The sequence below is a fragment of the Triticum dicoccoides genome, chromosome 6A (assembly GCF_002162155.2).
Source record: "Triticum dicoccoides isolate Atlit2015 ecotype Zavitan chromosome 6A, WEW_v2.0, whole genome shotgun sequence".
NCBI lineage: Eukaryota > Viridiplantae > Streptophyta > Magnoliopsida > Poales > Poaceae > Triticum > Triticum dicoccoides.
In genome coordinates, this window is record NC_041390.1 from 321,491,428 (window position 1) to 321,499,065 (window position 7,638).

Here is a 7,638-nt window from a genome sequence, read left to right on the forward strand (position 1 = left end):
GCACGTATGGTGAACCGTTATGTGATGAAGTTGGAGCATGATTTATTTATTGATTGTCTTCCTTATGAGTGGCGGTCGGGGATGAGCGATGGTCTTTTCCTACCAATCTATCCCCCTAGGAGCATGCGCATAATACTTTGCTTTGATAACTTGTAGATTTTTGCAATAAGTATATGAGTTCTTTATGACTAATGTTGAGTCCATGGATTATACACACTCTCACCCTTCCACCTTTGCTAGCCTCTCTAATATCGCGCACCTTTCGCCGATATCATACACCCACCATATACCTTCCTCAAAACAGCCACCATACCTACCTATTATGGCATTTCCATAGCCATTCCGAGATATATTGCCATGCAACTTTTGTGATAGCCTGGCTTATTAGGGATGGTAGACTACTCATATCAATAAGGAATTCCTTCTTTTCCGGGAGCCCATTCAGACAGAACTCCAAAGTTAAGCGTGCTCAGCTTGGAGTAGTGTCAGGATGGGTGACCGATCGGGAAGTTGCTCCTGGGTGCGCACGAGTGAGGACAAAGTGTGCACAAAAGACTAGTATTGATTTGTGGGGCCAGTCTAGATCCCGTTAGGAGTAACGACCACCGGCGGGTGTGTCCGGGGCGTTTCAACTTGGTATCAGAGCCGACCCTCGCGGTTACACGGATGGTTGCGGACAGGTGCGTGGTCATGTTGTTCATGACTTTTGTGACCCATCGTGGCACCCGACATGGCACATGTACCGGACTGGAAGCACAGACGTTTGTGCCAAGAGGGAACGTTCCTGTGCCCGACAAGGACGTCAGTTCCTCTGAGTGGGGGTGTATGTGATAACCTTGTCGGATTTCGGGTTCCGGCAGACCCGTTAGGTTCGAACACTGGGGTGCACGCGGAGATTTCGCCTCCTACCTACCTGCACCCCTCCGCCTCGCTAAGATCTAAGCTATGGAAAGAACAACACAAGAGACACAGGGTTTATACTGGTTCAGGCCACCATTGTGGTGTAATACCCTACTCTAGTGTGTGGTGTGGTGGATTGCCTCTTGGGGTGATTATGATGAATGATACAAGGAAGAACAGCCTCGCAAGGAGGAGTTCAGCCACCCTTCTCTCTCTCTCTCTCTCTCTCTCTCTCAGTCTTCTTAATCCTTCCCCCCAAAGACCCCTCTCTTTTGTGGGTGGCTGGTCCTATTTATAGAGGCCCTGGTCCTCTTCCCAAATATCGAGCGGGAAGGGAGCCAACAACGGTGGGCTAATTTGAAGGGGGGCAGCTAGTACTAGGTGGTGACGCCGTCTTGGGCTCCACAATGACCTCCGTCTTGCAGTCTTCCTGGTCTTGGTCTTGTTGCACCGAAATGGCAACCTTTGTCTGATGCCTCGGTACTCCGTGGCTGCGCTTGCCCCCTTTGCTCCAAAGAGGAAAGGAGGACACTGCGCGGGCTGGCACCCGCCTGGCGCCCTTGGTCGTCATGGCTTGCGTCACGGGCACCTCGTGAGGTACCGCGCCTTGATCTCTCAGCCCCCTCGCGAGCCAGCCTGGTGAGGCCGTGCCTGAGGAAGCTCCATGTCGTCCGCCCCGCGAGGCTTGGCCCCTCGCGAAGGTCTTGGGTCTGTGTTGATGAAGATGGGCCGTGCTGGGCCCCCCCTTGAGCCTCGCCGCAGGCCGCAGGCAGGCAAGTCTCGGGACCCCTGTTCCCAGAACACCGACAGTAGCCCCCGGGCTCAAGGCGCGCCCGGACTTGGCCGTGCAGGGAGGCGGAAGGGCAAGAGCGAAGTGCCGCGGGTCCTAACAGCCTGCGGCCTTGGGCGCCGCGTGGCGGTTGACTGGACGTGGGCGTCTCCACTTCCCCATGGCGCCTCGGCAACTATACGGATTGGACAAGCCCCTGCATGCAAAGCGGGTCATGATTACCTGCGATCGTGGAGGTCAGCGGTTGGCCTTCGCCGGCTATAAGTACGGAACAGCGCGCGCCCGTCCAGTCCATCCCTTCTTGCTTCTGCTTCTTCCCGATACTTGCTCTGTCTTTTTGCGATGGCTCCGATCCGCCGGTTCTTGACGTCAGAGAAGGGAAAGGCTCCCTGAGAGGAATCAGACCCACTCCCGCCGAAGAAACGGCTCGTCCCCCGTGGCCCGGACGAGGGGGCCCTTCAGGTGGTGTCGAGGCCTTGGTGCGAGCGGGCGCCGTCGGGGTTCCCGCTTCCATTGTACGCCCACGTCGAGGGCCCTGAAGGAGCTGATGCTGACCGCCACGGGCGACGCCGCCGTCGGCGCCGACGGGTCATGAAGGTGTTGGTCGTCCCCCCTGAGGTCCACACCGAGGGCTCCTCCCGAGAGTTCGTGCTCCACGTCGCCATTCCTCTTTAGTCCTGGATTCGCCTTCCTCCCTTCTTTGCCTCCATCATCCCGCAGGGGGAGCCCCTGGAGCTCTGGCTGCAGCACGCCGGCTGCAGCACCCTCGCGACCGAGGCAGAGGTCGCGATCGTTGCCCCGGGCGAGGTCTTCATGACTCGGGGCTAGAGAGAGATCGCCCGCGTTTGCAGGACAAGGGGCATCTTCGCGATCCACTTGGATTATGATGGTGGTTCGGCGATGTCCTTCAAGGTCTTTGACGCGAATGGGCGCCGGCTGGAGTGCTGCCCCGGAAGAGGTGGTCGGGGCCCTGCTGCGGCGAGAACTGGGCCCGCCGACCACTCCCTTGGCGGCTCCCCAGGCGGCGGAGGCGGCGGAGGTTCTAGTGACTCTAGCGAGCTCTTCGCGACTCCGGAGACGAGCGATGACAGCTACGAGCCCCCGAGCTGGCTCCGCTCCCGGACCAGGGCGGGCTCATCAGGCCGCCGCCGGCTCTGATCTGGATGGGGTTGGCGCTGGTGCTTGACGGCCCACTGTTGATGATGGCGTCTTCTATAGGGGCGCACGTAGCTAGTGTTCCTTTAGGATCTGTTCCCTGTGAGGAATCAAAGACGCGTCCCATGGGGGCTTGTAAGGTGCCTGTGATCCTGTTTTGTTAATATAACCCTTGTCGTAGAATTGTGCGAGTTGCTCATTCCGTCTTAGCTCAATCCTCCCTTTCGAACCTCACGAGGGCTTGGTGCTCTGCGCCGACAGGTCCCAGTCCCAAGGCGGCTTCAGCCGTCGCTGGTATGCCAGGTCGCGATGCCGTGGTCAAGGACAGGAGGTGAGCGACCCGGAGTCCGGTAAGAGCCCATGAGTCGCGATGCTCAGGAGGTCCCCTTTGGCGCCCAAGCAGCCGTCGTTTGGTGAGAAAGGAGAGCGGCGTCGCTAACACAGGATAGCATTAGGTGCGGGGATGGTGCCACGGTAGCTGGCGCTTCCGGGTGATGACTTATCTCGAGAATCAGGGGCCGCTCTCTGGTGTGTCGCCGGGTCCGTGCATCGGCAGGCGCGAGGGTGCTCGGTGAGGTCCTCGTGTGTCTCTCCCCTCTCGCCTTTGTTCCCCTTTCTGCTCTACGTCCTCGGGTCCCGGCCCTCGAGCGAGTCTCAGCCGTCGCTGGTATGCCAGGTCGCGATGCCATGGACAAGGCCAGAGGGTGAGGGCTGGAGAGCCAGTAGGAGCCCTGAGTCGCGATGCTCAGGCACCCCCCTTTAACGTGCAAGCGGTTCACGCGGACGAGAGTGGAGGAGACACCGCAACAGCCACGCCTGACGCAGCTCCTTTAAGAGATCCTGTAGACCTATCATAGAAAAGAAAACGAGGGGTTGCCATGACAATTGACAGTCAGCCGTTGGTTGCTTCTAAGGGTTAATGAGGCACTGAAGGCTTGACGAGGTGATGCTATGCGGGGCTGCCACGGCCAGAGCTCAGCCATTCAGGTTTGTCGGCATTGCAGGCACGGACCCATGCGCAAGCGTCATGCCGTTTGGGAGCAGCTCCGTTAGTTGGCGTCAGCTGAGCAGGCAACTAGGTAAAACACATTAGCCGCGAAGGAGTGGATTCGTTCAAATAGATGCTGGGAAGGCGAACATCACTGGGTCAGGCCCGAGCGACTTGGGGATCATGCAGCCCGAGGGGCGCCCCCAATAAGGTAAGCTAACAACATGAAATAAAAGGGATACATGCCGCAGGGACGGACCCACGCGGCCTGGGAATAATGCAGCCCTGGAGGGCGCTCCCAGCTGGAAGTGAAACTTGAAAGATGTCACCTGATGACGTTGAGGACGAAGGGGTGTTGGTGTAGCAGACTCGATGGGCCGCGGAAGCCAATCCTCACGAGCCCCCAGGCCCGGGGGCCTCGGGAGGCTCCGGAGGTGCTGGCGGCTCCCTGCGGACCATCTCCATCTCCGCCAGGGCTGCGGAACGCCTGGCCTCTTGTGCCTCCATGATGCCCCTCATGAGGCGCTGGTACGTGGCAGTCGCGTTCGGCAAGCCATAAGGCATGCGAACGTAGCTGTGGGGTGGACCTCCGCAGCGCCCCACTCGCGAGGGCCAGAGGCGCTCCAGAGAGGCGACTCAGTTGAGCCCTGGTATGTCGATGCAGACGCGCAGCCCACCATCCTCGCCTGGATGGGGAGCCACAGCTGGTTGACGGCGGCCGCCTTTCATGACTCTTGACTCCTGTAGCTCCTGAATGGCCTTGCTGACGAACTCCTGAGGGCCTGGCTCTCCTTGCCTTACTCCTTCTTGAGGGAAACGTTCTTCGAAACACGCCTCCATGTGGTGCCCAAGCGCCTCCCTCGTGACCCTAGCCAGGTCGGTGGCCCTCCAGGGGAGAGCCCCCGAGCCCTGCCTAAGGAGGGCGCCGGGCGCGCTTTCCTATGTGATGGAAGGAGGTTCCCCCTGGGCAGGCACGAGCCCAGAGGGGCCTGCCTCCTGAGGAGCCGAGCCGGATGATGTCTTCTTCTTCTTGGGGGCGGTCTCGGGAAGCCTCCTGCTTCCGCGATCTGGGTCTTCTAGTGACGCGGCCTGAAAGGCTCGTTCCAGGGTACACACTGCATCCTTCTCTTCACAGGGCACCGTGATGACTCCGCCATTTCCTGGCATCTTGAGGACGTTGTAGCCGTGGTGGGTTATGGCCATGAACTTGGCCAGCGCTGGGTACCCGAGGATGGCGTTGTACGGCAGGCGAATGTGAGCGACGTCTAAGTCGATGAGCTCGGTGCGGTAGTTGTCACGTGCCCCGAACGTGAATAGGAGGCGGACCTGCTCGATCGGGACCGTGGAGCCGTCGGTGACTCCGGAGAAAGGCTTGGTTGGCTGAAGCTGGCTGTAGGGCACTTGGAGATTGTTGAATGTTTCCACGGACAGGACGTTGAGCCCCGCCCTGCCATCGATGAGGGTCCTGGTGACTACCACGTTGCTGATGATTGGGGAACAAAGCATCAGGAGGACTCCGGCTGTAGCCGCACACTTGAGCTGATCTGCTCAGCTGAACGTGATGGCGCACGCCGACCACCTAAGAGGGCGCGTGGCTTTGAGCTTGGGGAGGACTGCATTCACTTCGCGGGCGAACTGCTTGAAGATGCGTTGAGAGGCTGGGGCTTGAGCCCCACCCAGGATGCAGGCGATCGTGCGCGGCTCCTGGAAGCCCCCAGCCTCCTCGTCCTGGTGGCGGTCCTTTTTTCTCCTTGGTTGCGGCGGCAGCGGAGGGAGGCCTGTGTTGCCTTGCGGGCGATCCTCGCAAGGCCGACCCCTCCGGTCTCCCTCGTGAGGCGGGTCTTGCCAGCGATCCTCGTGAGGTTGATCGCGCCACCCTTGGCGCGGGCCACGGTCTTCCCAGCGTCCCGCGTTCCTTCCTCCTCCTTGACCGTAGCCCCGGTCACCGCGGTCGGGTCGACGGCCGATCCTTCCTTCTCGCACGGCTCGGAGCTCTTGACATTCGTTGGTGTTGTGGGTGTGGAGGTTGTGGTACACGCAATACCGGCTGCCCTTGGAAGGCTCGGGCTAATCTCTGCCCCGCTTGGTGTCTGGTTCTGCCGCGAGCACGGCAGCCCCCTTGCGCTTCACATCCTTGGCCTTGGGCTTCTTCTCTTCCGGGTCCGCGGCAGGCAGCTCGAGGAGGGAGAGACGCCCTTCCTCAGCTCTGGCGCACTTGGTTACCAAGTTGAACAGCTCCAAAGAAGTGCACAGGTCTTCATGCATCACCAGCTCCTCCTTCATCTTGACATCACGCACGCCGTCGGAGAAGGCTGAGATGATGGCCTCCTCAGTCACCCTGGGAATCTTGAGGCGTGCGTTGTTGAAGCGCTGGATGTACTTCTGTAGGGTCTCCCCGGGTTGTTGCTTGATGCGGCGCATGTCGCTCACGGCGGGTGGCCGGTCTCGAGTACCTTGGAAGTTGGCGATGAAGTGTGTGCGCATCTCGTCCCAGGAGGAGATCGTGCCTGGGGCCAGGTTCAGGAGCCAGGTGCGTGCCCCGTCCTTGAGCGCCATGGGAAACCAGTTCGCCATGACCTTCTCATCTCCGTTGGCAGCTTCGATGCCCAGCTCGTAGAGCTGGAGGAACTCTGCAGGGTCAGCCGTGCCGTCGTAGCGAGGAGGCAGGTCTGGCTTGAACTTGCCGGGCCACGCGACACTGCGTAGCTCAGTGGTGAAGGCACGACAGCCTGCTGTGGCCACGGGAGGCCTTGGGTGATGGAGAGCTTGGTCTTGCATGTCCCCACGCGCTGCAGCTGGGTCTTGACGTGCGGGAGCAGGAGCATGGTCGCGACGTGCTGGAGCAGGGAGCGTCCGGGCAGCTTCTTGCGGGCGAGGGACTTCCTGGCAGCTCTGCTCTTGCTGCACTGGCACCTGACGGAGCGGGTTCCGCCCAGGGGCCACGCGCCTTAGAGCCATGGCGCCTTCTTGAGGAGGAGGCAGCCGGGGCGCCGCCGGAGCTTCGTCGCCCGCGCGGGGCGGGGTGCGGTGCAGCGGAACAGACGGCGTAGGAGAGCCCCCTGCGGCGCGGACGAGCTCGGCGACGCGGTCGAGCCATTCTTCGTAGACGTCGTCGACGGGGCGGTAGCGTAGGAGCTGGTTCACCGCGATGAGCGCAGCTCGAGCCTCCATGGGTGCGCGGAGCGCGTGGGACGAAGAACCAGCTGGGGGGAGCGAGGGAGTTGCGGTGCAGCCGTCTTGCCGCACAGACGGATGCTGAGACGATGCTTGCTGCTTGTCCCCCGCCGGGCAGGTGGCGGCGTTGACTGCAGGTGACGGGGAACGGTGAGGACGCCCGCCGTCAGGAGCTGTCTGGGCAACGCGGGAAGCGAGGGCGGCCCGGCGCTCGGCGCGGGCCCGACGAGCGTCAGACATGGGTGCGATGGTCGGAAGAGAACGGGGTGGTGGAAGACGAATTCCGGCGCACCCCTACCTTGCGCGCCAAATGTCGGATTTCGGGTTCCGGCAGACCCTTGAGGTTCGAACACTGGGGTGCGCACGGAGATTTCGCTTCCTACCTACTTGCACCCCTCCGCCTCGCTAAGATCTAAGCTATGGAAAGAACAACACAAGATACACAGGGTTTATACTGGTTCGGGCCACCGTTGTGGTGTAATACCCTACTCCAGTGTGTGGTGTGGTGGATTGCCTCTTGGGCTGATGATGATGAATGATACAAGGAAGAACAGCCTCGCGAGGGTCTGTTCTTGGCTGGGGCGATGAACTGCTGGGAGGAGTTCAGCCACCCTTCTCTCTCTCTCTCTCT